Source organism: Sarcophilus harrisii, chromosome 5 (assembly GCF_902635505.1).
Source record: "Sarcophilus harrisii chromosome 5, mSarHar1.11, whole genome shotgun sequence".
NCBI lineage: Eukaryota > Metazoa > Chordata > Mammalia > Dasyuromorphia > Dasyuridae > Sarcophilus > Sarcophilus harrisii.
This window is the reverse complement of record NC_045430.1, coordinates 284,468,499-284,486,227: the sequence shown is the minus strand read 5'-3', so window position 1 is coordinate 284,486,227 and position 17,729 is coordinate 284,468,499.

Genomic DNA, 17,729 nt, shown 5'->3' with positions numbered 1-17,729 from the left:
GCGATAGCACTACTAGGTATATTTCCAAAGATGATCAGGCAAAAAGCAAAAGAACCTTTGTGTTTTAAAATGTTTATAACAGCAGAGATGGCCACTAACTGGAAAATGGCTGAACAAGTTGTGACATATGATTGTGATGAAATACTGCTGTGCCATAAGAAACAATGAGCTCAATGATCTTTGAAAAACATAAAAATGCTTTTATGAAATAATGAAGAGCAAAATGACCAAAACCAAGAGAACATTGCATACAATAACAGCAATAATGTTTTAAGAATGACTTTGAGGAAATAAGTAATTTTAACTATTACAAATATCCAAATTAACTATAAAGGGCATATGATAATGTGTAGCCAGAGAAAGAACTGATAAAGAAAAATATTTCTATTTATCAGAATAATTTTACATTACTGCTATTTGTATCTAATCTAAAATAAAGGGGAGAAGGAAGAAATAGGGAGAAAAGGAATATATATATGTGTGTGTATATGTATGTGCATAAATATATAATTTTGTAATGTATTTAAAAGGAAGAGCAAGCTGTTCGTAGTAGTTTAGAATTTCATGTGCAATCATCTTTTTATTAAATCATGTTAGGGAGATGAGAGAAATCCATTATTGTGTACCCTTCTCTGATGTATTCTGAAAGCATGAGAGTGACATTGGGTGAATTATAGTAATTCTACAATTACAATCATTAGTCCTTGAAGGTAACTAAGAGTTCTAATTCCCTCATTTTACAAATAAAAATAATGAGGTCCAGAGAGGCTGTGACTTGTCCACAGTCACACCGATACTAAGTGACAAAGGCACACTTTCTTCAGTACCCTACTTGGTTTTATCATGCTTCAGTAAATGAGTGTAGTCTTTCCTCTAAAACTGGAAAGGTTGGAAGAATCAGTCCTGAAAAGAGTCAGCGTATCTTCCTGAAAGATAGTAGGTATTTAATAGAAGCTTGTTGATTGATGGAATGCCTTCTCTGAACCAGCCTTGTGGGAAGGTTCATCACCATGACAACTCTTAAGGATCATTTGAAAAAGTGTATCGGGAACTAAATGTGTATCAGTGAGAGGAGTATAAATACAGATGAAACTGAATATCTTAGAAAAAGATGTAATTCAATTTATACACGTTTTAAAACCCTACTGTGTTCCAGACACTATAAGAGCCATGGAAAAACAAAGATAAAATAGAAAATGGTTTCTGCCCTCCAGAGTCTCATAGTCTCTTGGAGAAATATAAGTACACACATAAACAAATTCAAGTTATATATAATAAATGTTACATAAGTTCAAAAAATAAAAAGCATCAACAATTGGAGATAAGGAAATGTTATTTATCCCTACAAGGGCTAAGCCTAGACTGGGATTCACAGAAGTAGGAACATTCCAAATATGGAGAATGATCTGTTAAAGGTCATGGGATGTGGAGTATGGAACATCGCATATGGGAAACGTGAACAAGGAGGGTGTGACAGTCAGTGATGGAGAGTAGTTTGCAGTGGTCCCAGAAAAAAAGAATTTGAAGCCAAATTATGAAAGTATTTACATGAAAAATGAGGAATTGGCATTTTGTCTTAATTATAATTGAAATTCTCTAAAGGTCATATTATAGCAAAAATTGATGGAATCTTTTGAGAGTGTGTGGATGGATTTGTTTCCCCTCCAGCCCAAATAGTGAAATTACAGATGTTCAGAAACAGGTGTCAGAGATATTGAAATGCTAGGGTCTCAGATGAACTTCAAGAAGTGACATTGAGGCATCTGGGTGACGCAGTGCATAAAGCACAAGTCCTGGAGTTAGGCAAGATCTAAATTTAAATATGTCTTCAGACACTAGCGTTGTGACCCTAGGCAAGTCACTTAATACCGAATGTCTCTCCAAAAAAGAGATGAGGTCGGCAGCACACCATTGGAGGACTAAAGATTTGGCCACATTTCAAAAAGCAATGTGATTTTGTAGGAAGCAATTTTGTAGGAGACAGCTCTGAGGAACATGGAGCTAAGATAGCTGATCCTGGCTATTAGTCATTGAATCGTCAAAAGGAAGAAGTTGTAATGTCCGACCTAGCAGTCTGGAGGGTCTCTGGGATGGGCCTTGGTCTTTGGGTGGAGAAGTGATGGAGGCAGGAAAGCCACTGTGAGGCTGGTCAAACGTAAGAGTCCCAAATCCTGTCTGTGTGTTTGAAAGTCTTCTGTATCTGTGGCTCCTTCCCAGCCTTCCCAGCCCTTAAATACTTCAGTACTATTACATCACTATGGCAACTGAGCATGTGTAACCATTACATCACAATATTACATTAAGTATATGTATAGAGAACCATTATCTCACACTGAGTAGGTACTATAACTGTAAGCACCCTGCTGTCCTTGATTCAAGTATACCTTTTCAGAGTTCCTAGAAGAGATTCTGCCCACAGAAGGAAAAATATGAGGACATAATGGGAAGAAAAGGGGCACTGGGAGCCTGTAGTGACAGAAGTCTGTATTGCCCAGGATGAATGTTCCATATGTTTATTTTTTTAATAGAATAGTTCATGTATATGCTTTCTTCCCACTGATGTCAGAAAAAGTGTAGCATGGGTTAACAGAGGAAAAAATTGTACCTACTAATCTCAAGATACAATCTCAGCAAATGTCTTTGCTTTGAGAGAACTGTGTCTGCTGGGTGATTATGAAGGGCAAACTCTCCAGTGGGGGTTCATGAGTTGAAAGGTTAGGACTGTGCATTGTAGATATAGGTAGCCCACTTCCATTAGCAGACTCAAGGTGCCCATGTGAGCTGAGGGATCTCTACAGTAACATAGATATTAACATTCTAATGGCTAGCCCTGTAAGGACACCGCTTCGAAAAGTTAGTGTGTTCTTCAATCCATAAACTTTCTTTAATATTTTTCAATGTGCTATGAAAAGCTCCATACTGCTGAGATCTATTTTATAACTTAATGAAGAATACATTTTTATGTTCATCTGAAAAGCAACTCAGAGTAATATTCATTCAAAGAGGTGCCTCCAAGTTCCATTCTAGCTATTCCTAGAAGATACTTTGCCTTGTAAATACAAGCTTGAAGGCATCCAGCCTATTCCTCTACCCAATTATCAATACTGAGCAAATCACTAGGTATTAGACTGATTAAGAAGGAAAATAAGGTCATCAGCTAAAATAAATAAATAACCTGAGAAGTTGGGGCTGGAGTCAATAGAGGAAAGGAAGTTTTAAATCCTGCCCAAATTGCTAAACCATTCTCCCTCAAATTGTCCTCACTTAAAATCATCTCTTAATTCCATCTAGACTGTCTTCATTTCATTTACATAACACAGGCTTTGTCTCAGTGGGAGGTTACCTAAAATAGTCATTATGTCTTTGGGCAAAAATAGGCAGACACCGTCAGAGAGAAAAACTCGGGAGTGCTCAGATCCCCTACAGAGATGGAGATTATATGTCTGGCTTCCTAAATACCAAAAGTGAGATTGGATTAAAACTGTGCCAATGAAAAGCCTCCCGAATTTAGCTGGATGCCATCCAAGTTTCCCGCATCCCAGAAGCACACCAGGGTGCTCTGAAAATCCCAGACTTCGCTCCTGGGGTACAGTAGAAAGCAGCCTTGTTGAGGAGATGACATGAGGAAAGAAAAGGCCAGGGCACATTTCTGGACAGAGACTAGGTACCCCAGGATCCTAAGAAAGTGACTTTGTCTCCTCGTGGCCACCTGGAAAATACCATTCACTGGAGCATTTCAAGTTTAGTTAATTGGTAAAGTGCTTTGAGGGGTTCAATGAAAGGTGTTAGATAAGTGCCAACTATTTTCTATTATTAAGTCCACTTCGAAACCACAGTGAAGTGGGCCATAAGGTCTCTACCTCCTGCCAATCAACAGCAGGGTGTGCTACCCAGAGATCAATTTAGGGCAGTGAGTACCTCACGAAGAGCTGAGATCAGGAGGAAGGAATTGGAAGATAGGTGCTTTTAAAGGGTAGATGGGAGCCAGGGATAAAGGTTAATATATAACTATAACTATATACACTCTAACACTCTCTCTCTCTCTCTCTCTCTCTCTCTCTCTCTCTCTCTCTCTATATATATATATATATATATATATATATATATATAGTAGGTTTGTCTATAATGGAGATCTTTAGAAAGAAGATGGATAAAATGTGACAAGAAAAGAGAAGAGTATGACATCTTCCAAGAGTATTGCTGTTCAATAATATTCTTCAATTGCTTTGCCTGTCTTTACTTGCCTTCATCTCTTTTTTCCATATAAGGCCTCAAAAGACCAATTAAAATGCTTCTCTGCAAAATCTGAACCACAGCAAGCACCTTTCTCCCCTGCAAAAGGTGTTTGCCATGATTCTAATGTCAAAAAATATGAAAGCAAGATGAGTACAACTAAAAGATTTTTAAGCCATTCACTTAAAATTTCCACAAGATCCAATGAAAAAAAAAAGGAAGCCATGTGTTATTTCATAGTTCCCTCCAGGAAAGTGCTTCTCTGGTTCCTCATCGAGGTAGATACTGAGGCCTTGATGACTAACATAGCGAAACATAAGTCCTGTCAAGCTAGAAAGACATTGAGAACAGACCCAAGTAAGGAATGGTTCCCTGTTGTCTAAGGACCAGCCCAGTTAGGGAAGGTTCAGCTGAGGCAAGCAATGAATCATATTCTAACTAAAAAAATATTCTATCACCTATACTTTTATCAGATAAGACTATGCTCATCGAATGACTCAACTAATTAATCAAATGTATTAAACTGCTCTATGCCAGAATAGCAACCAGTTTTGAACCCAACATTATTTTTTAGGGGCAAGCCAGGAGACAGCTGCTCCATCCAAATCCCTGAAAGAGAATCTTTTGGGAGTAGGAATCAGGAAGAATAACATCGATCAAAGCAGAACCATGTCAACTTCAGAATGGGAAGAGCTGGATTTTTCACTCATGCCCCTGGAAGAGTAGTGACATGTAGTAGTCAGGAGCCAAGGATAAAGTACTGAGAAAAGGAGACTTTAGGGCTCTCCCAGAAGCCCAATATCAAGTTGTCTCATATCTAAGGGAATTTCACAAGCATACCTGAAAGAAGGACAGAAGGACTTCTAGCCAGCAAAAGTCATGAGTCATCCCTCTGCCACCAACTCACTAAGCTCGATCCCACTCTCCCTCACTCTGAGAGTTTGCTCCATACTACTGGGGGGAAGGGCAGTCAGGCAACCAGCATTTATTAAGCAGTTACCCTGTGACAGAGATGCTCTAGGACTGGGATTAGCAAACTACAAGCAAACTAGCTTGCAGGTCAACTAGAGCAATCAGGGGGCAGATTTGACCCTTAGGTCATAGTTTGCCTGCCCCATTCTAGAATTGAGGAAGCTCCATTCACTAAGGGAGTTTCCAAGGTGAGATAGTACTGAAGTTCTGCTCAAGAGGGAGGAGGCATTTTGTACCACAGGTTCTCCCTTACTAAATATCATTTTCCAAAAGTTGATAGACTAATTTTCTCAGTTGATAATCAATGGAGGAGGAGCAATGAATGAATGGAGCTTGTGAACAATTGAATTAAGAAACTACTTCTGCCTCTCCCTAGTCCCCCAGCCCTTAAGAATCCCTTAGAACATCACAAAGAGAGAAGGAGCAACTATCCTGTGAGGATTTGACTTAGCACTTGAATGGGAATTGGAATGATTACCTCAATCATTTTCAAAATATGTTTTAAGGAGTCCTAAGAATCCCTTAGATCCTTTCAGGAGTCATGAAGCCAAAACTATTTTTAAAATAAGCTATCACTTGCCTATTTAAATTCCCCTCCCCTTTCACAATAGACTGAACATAAGAAGCAGATAGGAGAATAGAACTACTTTCCATTAATTAAAGGCCAGAAATTAAAGAAATGAATAAACAATATATATATATATTGTTATTGTATTGTATATATAGCAATATAAAACAATGCTACTCCTCATTTCTTTTTGCTTTGAAAAATGTAGTTAATTTTCATTTAAAATTTATGTTCACATTTAATGGATCTTTGTTATTTTTTATGAATTGTATAGTTTAAAATTTTATCAATTTTACTTTCTAACATAGGAAATATCAATAGATTTAACCCTCATAAACAAAAGCTCTTTGGGCTCCTCAATAATTTTTTAAGAGTAAGAAGACATCCGAGGACCAAAAAGGTTGAGAATTGCTGCTTCAGAGAATTAAGACACTAAATTCTGAGAAATTCAGCACCAGGAAAAAATGCTTTTCACTCTAGCAATTCCCAAGGATTGTCTAACAAAAGCAAATTAATTTGGAGCTCAAAAGGACTGAAGGAACTATTTTGTTCAACTTCTTCATCTCATTCATGAAAAAGCTAAGGGCTTAAAGAGTTAAGCTGCCCTTCCCAGGCCAACTTGGGTATCCAAATTCTAAGGCATAGAAGCCAGGGCCTCTGCTGCTTTCTCCCCTGAACCACTCTGGCTTTGGGTAGGAGGATAGTGGTCTGTAACAAGAGAATACTCATTCTTAAACAGTTATGGGCCAGGAGTCCTGAAGCCTCAGGGGAAAGGTTCTACAGTTGGGAGTAGTTGGCCACACAATGCCTGGGAAGACCCCAAACTGAGCTTCAGAACATAGCCCAGTATCGTACAATCAAACACAGGTTCTGAGGTCTACAGAATGGAGCAGCCTACACTCCCAGTCACAAGTCTGCATCTCACATGCAGTACATCTCACATGCAGTACATTTTTAAATCATCCCCTCCAATTCCATGAGAGTCCCGATCTCTGATCCCAGTTCCTGACACCTGATCATTCTTACAAGGAAGCTCTTGATTTTCTCTGGCAGGATGCCAAGCACACAAGAAACACACCTGCAACCTGCTTTTCCTCCAGCATCACTCTGCTCAATTAAGCTCTTTTTAAATTGGACATTTCCAAGCAGTGGAACTGCCCCACTGGCTTGGTAGGCAAGTCAGGCACTCACGCTTCAGAGCCTTCGAGAAAGGATAGCAAGCTAGAACTGCAATCCCAGAAGAAAGAACCTTCCCAGCAGTCCTTGCGGAAATAAAGCCCTCTCCAGCTGCAGGGCAAAGGCCCAGTGGAATGAGCGACCTTGGCATTTTATTTCATGAAAAAGACAGCATCCTGTCAACTTCTGAGGCGCATCCCAAACAGAAGGAGCCCCAGCTCAGCATCCACTTTTCATCCTCACCTCTTTGCTCCTTATGGGGGTGGGATCTTCCAAGCCTTCAGATCTTTCAAAGCATCTGTGATGTTCACTTTCAGCTTCTGTGATATTCCCACTGACGCCACTGAAATGACACCCAGTGAATTCTTGCTGGCTCGTGCAAAAGCAAAAAGAGGTCTCATTTGACAAGTTTGTGCTTCTCATCCTTTCATCTCCTTCTGCCCAGAGTGATTCATGGGAAATGAGAAGATGTGGGAAACATCCTGAGCCAAGCCAGTGTCCCTTTCCCAAGCCCACAATTGATCCTCAGAATGATCTGTTTGGACCCACTCTGCTCCTGAGCAAGCTTACATTCTCTGGTCTCACTAGTGGGTAGTAGGTGGCACATAAATGGAGTCCAGAATTCTTGAATTTGAGCATCTTCCCTCCATTGCTCTTTCCTTATCCTGTCTGTAGCTTCTCTGCATAGATTGTTTCCTTCAATAAACTCTGAGCTCTAGGAGAACAGGTTACTTATTTATATCCCCAGCACTTAGCACGTAGTAGGTGTTTAGTAAATGTCTACAGACTGACTGCCTTCTGAAATGTGCAATACTGGGAGTCACTGAATTTTTCCTCACCTTAGTTTCCTCATTTGTAAAATGGGGATGACAGTCAAGTACTCCCTAGCTCACAGGGTCCTTGTAAAGACTGGATAACATGCATGGCCGATGGGCCCAGCACCTGGGACAGCTCCCATGGAGAAGCCTGGAGCAACAATAATGCTTTGTCTAGGCAGACAGTGGAGCCTCCCACCATTCCATAACAGGTTCTGGTTGGCTAAGCATGAGGCTTTTTGACTGGCTGCAGAGACACGCAAAGAGGCCGGTCGGCCTCAGCTCTGGCCCCTTTTTAGTGTCTTGGGCAATGGCCAGTGAAGGGCCCGTGACCTTGGGAGTTTCAGAGGTCCAGAGGCTCCTGGGCATTCCAGCACTCCCATCCAGGTCTGAAGCCAGAGCAGGCCCAGAGCAGAATCCAAGGAGCAGGGGTGCCCTTTGGGAGGTCCCGAAGCCACTGGGTGAGATATAGGCTCCTCCAACTGGACCTCATCTTGGTGGGAACAATGCTGTGCAGGAGCCGAGCTAAGCTGCAAGCCACACCCCCAGGGACTAAGGTGGTAGAGAGAAGGGTATCCCTCCTCCCTGGTGAGGAGCCAGGAGGAGGGAGGAAACAGTGGTAGGTGCATTTGTGGTTATGACTTTGAAGTAAATAGCACTTTGCCAATGGTAATGTGATGTCATGTGTCTAATTGAAACTGGGGGCATAGTCAGTGACTAACAAATGGGGCATACACAGCAGGGGCCTGCAGCCATTGGAAATGCTGGGGGTGTCCTGGAACCCCTGAAGGGGGACTGGCCCACCTGGCCCTGAGAGTGGGCGCAGCCTGAGACAAAGCCCTGTGCAGCTCGTGTGGCCCCAGCGGGTGAGCCCCTGCGTGCTCAGACAAGTGACCCGGGATGCCCCATCCCTCTGCTGTGTCCCTGAAGGAGGCCGCCCGGGCTCGGCCGAGCTTGCAGCTCCTGCCAGGTGCCAGCTTCCCTCACAACCTTAACAGCCTAAGTGGGAAACAAGGTCTCCATCTGGTGGCAAGACCGGCTCTGTAGACACTTGTGGCCCCAGAGGAAGCAAGAGCAGGAAGGGAAGAGAACAGACCCAAGAATGAGAGGCTCCTGGTTCCGTTCAAAGCCAGATGCAGACAGGGAAGCCCGGCCCAGAGCTCGGAGGAGGGTTAGGACACAGAGAGACCTCGGAATACCCGTCTCTGACTTGGGCTGATTGAAGGACTCCGGGCAGCTCGTTTCAGCTCCCTGCACCCCAGGAAGCTCCCAGGGCTCCAAGATCCTCCAAGACCTGGGACCTGGGGAATGCCTACACACAAGGATTCACAATCTTGGGTAAAAAAGCAAAACCCCAGAGAGCTTTCTCAAAATTGTGGCAAAATTATGGCTCAAAATGTCCCTCGAAACTGCCCCCATCCCCATCCCCAGGGCCACGAGCCCTGCTTTGGTCATGGAAGCTGCCAGTCCCAGCTTAGCCCCTCCACTATAGGGCAGCTCGAGATGCCCCAGCCAGAGAACCTCAGTCAGCACCGGGAGCTGTCCCCTCACTTCTGGCCAAAAACAAGTGGAAAGCAGGTGGGAGGATGGAAAACAGTGGGAAAGAGGTGCATTCTCTGCCCAATTAGTTCTGCCTCCCTTCCCCACCTCTCTGTCTGTGTCTCTCTCCCTGTCTGTCTGTATGTCTTTTTCTCTTTCTCTTTGTGTCTGTCTCTGTCTCTGTCCCTGTCTATATGTCTATATGTCTTTCTCTCTCTCTCTCTCTCTCTCTCTCTCTCTCTCTCTCTCTCTCTCTCACACACACACACACACACACACACACACACACACACACACACACCTTGTTTCATGAGGGACAATTTTTAATCCTGAAGGTTAAGGAACCAAAATCATCCCCTTCTTGAGCCACTTCATGAAGTGGAATCCAGACCCATGCTAAAGTCCACAGACCATCTCAAAGCACTTGTGCACGACAACGTCACCTCGGTCATGTCAGAGCGAGCCGCACGGGACGCAGACTCAGATCTGAATTGTTCTCGACTTATCTGAAAGTACTGAAGCATTTCAGATACAGAGCAGGGCAAAACCCATCATTGACCTCAAGAAGCTTATGTTCTAATGGAGAAAACGATGTAGAAATAACCACTCGAGAACTCTCATGGCCCAAGATTTCATCCTCCAGCCCTCCAAGCTTCTCCCAGGGCTAGACCCTGTTGCTAGGGCCCACATTCAAGGTTTCCAGTGCCTCAGTAGAACCATCAGAATCCCACAGGCAGGACTCTCAGAGCCCAGGATCAGGTGTCACCATACCATGATAAGAGCCCCCAAAGGTGTTCATGGTCCAGGGCTCACTGCAAGGAACAGTGGGCTCCTCCCACAAGGATGGTCTGCACCATGACTGTGCCCTGAGACTTTTCTGGGCTGGCCAGTGTGCCTGGGCAAGCACTCAACTGGGTTTTCCGCAGCAGTCATGATGGGTGTCTACACTGGAACAGCAGAATGGGTGACTTCCTTCTGAGCCAAGCAGAATGCAGAAGGAGAAGATGCAGCATCCCTGCTCACCGAGTACCCTGTGAGGGTACTTTGTGCAGAAGGGATTCAGGAAAGAAGAGTGAGAGGCCTAATGAGAGAAGGTAGGAACCCAGTGGCCAAATGCTGAGTAATTCCCCATCAGGAAGAGCATGCAGAGCCTGAGGAGGGAAAAAAATGGTGAGATTTGGGAGCGGTCAAGAGATGCCAGCAGAGAGGAAGAGAGAGAATGCTACCTGAGAACCAGGACGGAGGCCTCGTGGCCAAAACCAACCCTTTTCTATGGCGCCCCTTTGCCCCTTTCTTTCCAAGAAGAAACATCACATAAAGAGCTCCACATTCAGCCGGTCTCCCCAAGTTGGGGTACGCAGGGGCTTCAGTGCCTCAGGAGCTGATGGCTCAGTGAGTTAAGAATGACAGGGGGCAGAGGAGGAAACAGAGCAGCTGTTGCTAGGGATTCCAGTGAGGACTGAAATGGGGGCTTCAGTGACAGCTCTGATCGGGCTTTAGCTGGGGGGTCTCCAGTGACAGCTCTGATGGGGGTTTAGCTGGGGGGGGCTTCACTGACAGTTCTGATAAGAGGTCTGGTGGGGGTTCTTCTGGGAGCTCTGATGGGGGCTGCCTCAGAGGGAGGGGCACGAGCAGCATTTGACGAACCCCCCGCCCATTCCAGGCCGAACCACATTACTTCACAGTTTGCTGGTTCAGGTTTACAGCCGTAGGAGGGCCATATGTTGCCTCTCTCCCTTTCCCTCCCTCCTCTGTCTGGCTGCCTCCACACAGCAGAAGGAGCCTCGGGGGACCATGGCAGAATGTTCTCCGAGGACCTCTCAGGAACAAGTAGCTACTTTTCCCCTCTTCAACTTTGAACAAATAAATGGGGCGGCCTCTCCAGAATTGCTGTCAGCCAGAGCCTTTTCAGGAGGAGACAGTTCTATCGGTCAGTTCCCTCCTGAGGCTCCCCCAGAGTTTCTGGTCTCTTTCTTTGGTTCTTGTCTCAGGGAATGATGTCATCACAAAACTAGCTAAAAAGCCAGAGAAGCAGCAGTCTTGCTGCTGGGATGTGTGAGGGAAAGCAAAACCCTCGGGATGCAGGATGCTTTCCAGCCCCTGCTGGCATGGAGACCACATCTATGCAGCTGAGAAGGGCGGCACTGTGCTAGGCATTAGGGTCACCGAGTCCAAAAACTAGCCTCCGTCCTCGCAGTGCTTCTACTCTCTCAGGGGAGAGCCCTTGTGCCTGTGTAAGTAAATGCAAATAAATGAAAAGGAAATTGGAGGGAATGGAGGCACTTAGAGCTAGGGAGATTGTAGGGAAAGTGTCCAATTGATTCAAAGAGGCAGAGGAGAGGAGGGACTGATCCTAGAGACTACATGCTTCCTGAGACCAGGGCCCTTTTCCCTTTTGTCTCTGCACCCCCAGACACAGTGGCTGGTGAATGCCTCTTGATTAACTCATTTGGGGCATTAGCCACAGTGCCCACCCACGCAGGCCATGTGTGCAGGCCAGCAGGAAGGCCAGCTTGCCTAAGGAGGGAACATTTCCACTCCCTGCGACTTTCTCTTCTCTACCACATCTCTCCCACTCACTGAGAAAACTGCCAGCCTCTGCCCACAGAAAGCCCATTCAATGTTTCCCCACAAAGCAAATGAGATGCAAGCTCAGCCTGTACCTAAAAACCCTTGGCCATGCAAGAGATGCTGAGACTTAGCTGCCAGAGAAACTAAGGGAGGAACCTGCTCCACCAACGCTTGTTCTGCTTAACTTAAAAAGCAAACACGGGGCAGGGACTGGAGCCAGCAAGACTTGGGGTCCAAGCCCACATCAGACACTTGTTAGTGTTTTGACATGGGGTATATCACTTAGCGTCACTAAGCCTCAGTTTCCCCACCTAAAAATGAAGATCACTGTAACACATCTACTGGAAATAACAGAGTGGGCTTCAATGGCCTGGCATCCTGATATAGACAGGTCAGCCTCAGTGTCACCTGCTTTCAATAGATCAGAAAAGGCTCATAAGGTCGGGAAGAAGCTGGAAAAGAAAAAACACAAGAAGATAGCCTGGGAGGGGCAGCCCAGGGAAAGTTTGGGAAGTCCGTTTTAATTTGGGGGGGGGTTGTTTTTTAAAGGCAAGAGGAAACCACTGGATGATCTCAGGCTCCAAGAAATGAGCCAATGATTAGGAAGCTCAGGGAGGAGGCTTTGGGACAAGATGGGAGGATGGGTATGAGGACAGGGGTACAAATGGAGGGATTGGCCTTGACAAGGAGAGGCCGTGTGGCTGAAATAATCAGATCAAAGTGTTCCCAGGGAGCCACTTCCCTGGACAAAGATCAACTTTGCTTGGTTCCTGCTCGGAGCTTACCTGGTTTTATAGATTTAGTAAATTGATTTGAAGTCTGGGTCAGTACAGACTTGAGAATCCTCCTCTTTAGACCTAAAATGGGGATCATGAAATTCAACCCCATCCTTTTATGGCTGAAGTCACTGGGGCCAAGAGCAGTGAAGTCACATCCTCAGCCAAGGGCAAACAGAAACCACTGGCCAGCAGCCTCAGAGTTCCCTCCAACTTAGGGATTCTGGGATTCTTCGTGAAAATGCAGAAGCCACATTTCCTTACTCTGACTCCATTCCACTTCCTCTGCTGTTGCCACTTGAGATTCAACAAATCTGAAAGTTGCTACGGAGTCTTCTTTTCCTATTTTTTTTCTTTTTAATGCCTATTCATTCAAGTCAAAATTAAGGTTAACTGTGGACAGCTGCAAAGCAGATACCAAATTTTCAAATTGAAAGAAACTTCTGAAACCATCTAGTCTGGGTCATATATGAATAAAACTCCCAACTCTATCATCTCCCAAAGTAATTCTCCAATCTTCACTTGGATGTACAATGAGGGGGGCTCATTAACCCCCCAAGGCAGCCTATTTCATGGGCACTAAGGAAACAAAGAAAAGGTCTTTCTGACTGAAGAAAAAAGTCAGTCTAGAAATCACCTCCTTTGGGCCTGATTAAGAGTGTATGGGAGACAACCCATCAGTAAAAGCCCAAGGACAAGTTTTTGGGAGTTTTAATGTCACTTAAAGCCTCTAGGTGAGTTTGAAGAGGTCAGATAAGCTGGCACAAAGCTTATGTATGGATGAGCTTCCCATTAGTCTACCCTTCCCTTCCTTATCTCATTCCTGAATCTGCAACTAGCATAACTACAGCTATCCATGGGTAGCATCCCTAAACGGCAGGGACAGGCCTGACAGCCACTAAGCAGGCCACTTGGGGACAGAAAGAACAGATCACCTACACCCAAAAGGGATAAATCAACACTGCTCTGCCCTCATATTCCAGATGAGAAATTGGAGGCCAAAGGCACCAAAGTGATTTTGTAAAGATCATTCGTTTGAGAAAAGGCAGAGTCAAGATTTGAAACCAGGTCTTCTCATAGACAAATGTTTATAGATTATGTATATGCTAGACTCTGTGCTAAGCAAGAGATGCAAAGGGAAAGCAAGAAAGTGGGGGAAAACAGCTGCTGCCTTGAAGGAACTTAGGCTTTAATAGAGGGAGAGAGTCTATAAGGAACAAGGTTCACACAAGATGGACACCCCGTAAGTGGCGGCAGGCACTTCAGAATTCACAGTATCTTCCTCTGAGCAATGCCTTGCCATAATTAATTTAATTATTTAATATATGAGGAACTATATGGTGAAGTGGGTAAAATTGCTGAGCTTCTGTTTCCATAAACAAAATACAGGATGCTAAACATGCTTATATCTGGCCCGTCCTGTTGTTGTGAGGATCCAATGGGCTAATGTCTGCGAGGCATTTTGGAAACCTTAAAGCCCTCTATAATTAAGCGCTCATTCCTTAATGTTATTATTCCTCTTTTACAGATGAGAAAAGTGAGTCTTATCAAAGGAAAAGACAACAAAGGTCATGCAATGATTAGAAGCCAGGTCTTCTTGATCCTCACCCAGGAGGCAACGTCAGGGTCACCCAGTGACTGACAATGGCCTCCATGCCCTCCTCCCATCACCGGGGCTCCCCATGCCTCAGGTGGCTACCTATGCACATGGGGGACACTCAAGATCCTCAGAGTTTATTCAATTAAAGGGAGGAAGGAAGGTCTGCATGGAGTTCCGGGGAGCAGCAAGTCTCTCTCACACAGCTTGTTTCTAAACACATGAATTTCCAGTTTGACATTTGCTTTATGAACATTTGATTCTCTGAGTTAAGAAAACAGCTTAACAAGAAGAAGAGAGATGCTGAATTAAAGGTTATTCCTACAACTCCACTAATACCAGGATGCTGAGGACCTGGGGATGCCGGGAGAAATCCGAGATTTCATGGGTACCATCAGCTTGTGGCTCTCAAGGCCTTCTGAGGTATCTAAGCCGGTCACCTCGCTTTATAAGAGAATGGCCCCCACAGGGAATGGGAGAGCCAGGAGTCAGACCTAGACCCTCTGGAAACAAACCGAACATGTTCTTTCCATGCTTACCTTCTTTTTAAAATAGTCCATATTAATATTATTGATCCTGGGAAATGATGAGAAAGATGCTCTCAGGAAAAAAAAAAAAAACTGGAAAGGGCTATGTCCTGTACACAAAGTAAAAGCAGTGTTCTGGGATCACCAGCTGTGAATGACTTTGCTATTCTCAGCAACACAATCATCCATGACTATGAAAAACTTATAATGAAAAATCCTTTCCATACCTGAAGAAGGAACTGATTGAGTCTGAATATAGATGGAATCATCTTTCTATTTTTTATCTTTCTACTTTTCACTTAATTTTTCTTGAGGATTTTATTTTATATCAGGGTAAGAGATCAATGTTTTCTTTCACAAGTTGTCTTTTATGGAAATGTTTTACATAACTTTATATGTGGAAAAAATGATTTTACATGTGGTTTCTTAATTGTGGGTGGAGATAAGATAAAGAACCTAGAACTCAAAAACCTTAAAAACAAATGAAAAATTTTGTTTTGGATGTAACTGGCGACAATGTTAAATTTAAAATGTCAATAAAATAAAAAATAAAATAGTCCATATTAGTTTGAGACCAGTCTCTCCACTGTAGGATTTGGGCTCAGAAAAATCTATTTCTATATTCTGCTTCTGACTAAAAGCTAGGTAACCCTAGATAAGTCCTGATCTCTTATCATCGGCTTTCTGTAAAGTGGGGATAATAATAGCACCTCCCTCACAAAATTGTTTCAAGGATCAAGTGAAATAAATAGTAGACTTTACTAATGCAGACTTTAATAATGTACACTGAGCTGATAATTCCCCTTTCTACCTATAGTCTAGCTGGTCCTGTGAGTCATTAAAAGATCCTATTGGAGAAGGTGTTGTCTTTGTATTGTTATTAAGATTTAGCCAAATGCATCACCTCTTGACTAAGCACAAAATCTCCCCAAAGTTCCTGGGTGAGAAGACTCATCAAAGTGAACCCCAACATCATCAAAATAGGGCTTAACAGAGAGAGTTTAAGCTATGAAATGAGAATTGGAAGGGAGATAAAATCTTTGACTCACATTATTTTGTTTCTAAATGTCTTTAATAAAGGGCAATTCAGCTGTGGGGTTTTAATTAGTCAGCATGGTTGATTTTTTAATATTTCATCATCTGCTACAGCAAAATGGGCTGTAGAATCCCCATGACTTTTACAGGAGGAAAGCCAAGCATCAGGAAATAAAGACCTTGAATTCTAGAGCAGCAAATTTCAACATGTTAAAAAAAACAAGGGGGTAAAACCATGTCTTGCTCGGAGTATCTGAGAGCAGGCAACACACACAGAATGTGAGAGTCTAAAACAAAACCCAATATTTGGATAGAGTAATCCTATAAAGAAGGAAAGTGGCCAATCACCTACAGAGATGGAAGGGGTGAGGCAGGAGATGACAAGAATGGAGGATGGGCAGAAGGAGAATCAGGGACAAAGGGAGTTCTGGAGGCTATAAAAAGGACCCCCCAATAAGAATTCATTATTTGACAAAAACTGCTGGGATAACTGGAAATTAGTATGGCAGAAACTAGGCACGGACCCACATTTAACACCGTATACCAAGATAAGATCAAAATGGGTCCATGATTTAGGCATAAAGAATGAGATTATAAACAAATTAGAGGAATATAGGATAGTTTATCTCTCAGACCTGTGGAGGAGGAAGAAATTTCTGACCAAAGATGAACTAGAGATCATTACTGATCACAAAATAGAAAATTTTGATTACATCAAATTAAAAAGGTTTTGTACAAACAAAACTAATGCAAACAAAATTAGAAGGGAAGCAACAAACTGGGAAAACATCTTCACAGTTAAAGGTTCTGATAAAGGCCTCATTTCCAAAATATATAGAGAGCTGACTCTAATTTATAAGAAACCAAGCCATTCTCCAATTGACAAATGGTCAAAGGATATGAACAGACAATTTTCAGACGATGAAATTGAAACTATTTCCACTCATATGAAAGAGTGTTCCAAATCACTATTAATCAGAGAAATGCAAATTAAGACAACTCTAAGATACCACTACACACCTGTCAGATTGGCCAGAATGACAGGGAAAGATAATGAGGAATGTTGGAGGGGATGCGGGAAAACTGGGACACTGATGCATTGTTGGTGGAGTGTGAACAAATCCAACCATTCTGGAGAGCAATCTGGAATTATGCCCAAAAAGTTATCAAACTGTGCATACCCTTTGACCCAGAAGTGCTACTACTGGGCTTCTACCCCAAGGAGATACTAAAGAAGGGAAAGGGACCTGCATGTACCAAAATGTTTGTGGCAGCCCTGTTTGTAGTGGCCAGAAGCTGGAAAAATGAATGGATGCCCATCAATTGGAGAATGGTTGGGTAAATTGTGGTATATGAATGTTATGGAATATTATTGTTCTGTAAGAAATGACTGGCAGGAGGAATACAGAGAGGCTTGGAGAGACTTACATGAACTGATGCTGAGGGAAATGAGCAGAACCAGGAAATCATTATATACTTCAACAACGATACTGTATGAAGATGTACTCTGATGGAAGTGGATTTCTTTGACAAAGAGACCTAATTCAGTTTCAGTTGATCAATGATGGACAGAAGCAGCTACCCCAAAGAAAAAACACTGGGAAATGAATGTAAACTGTTTGCATTTTTGTTTTTCTTCCTGGGTTATTTTTACCTTCTGAATCCAATTCTCCCTGAGCAACAAGAGAACTGTTTGGTTCTGCACATATAGATTATATCTAGGATATACTGCCACATATTCAACATATATAGGACTGCTTGCCATCTAGGGGAGGGGTTGGAGGGAGAGAAGGGAAAAATCGGAACAGAAGTGAGTGCAAGGGATAATGTTGTAAAAAATTATCCTGGCATGGGTTCTGTCAATAAAAAGTCATTATAATAATAAAAAAGAATAATAGAATAAAAAAAAGAACCCCCAAG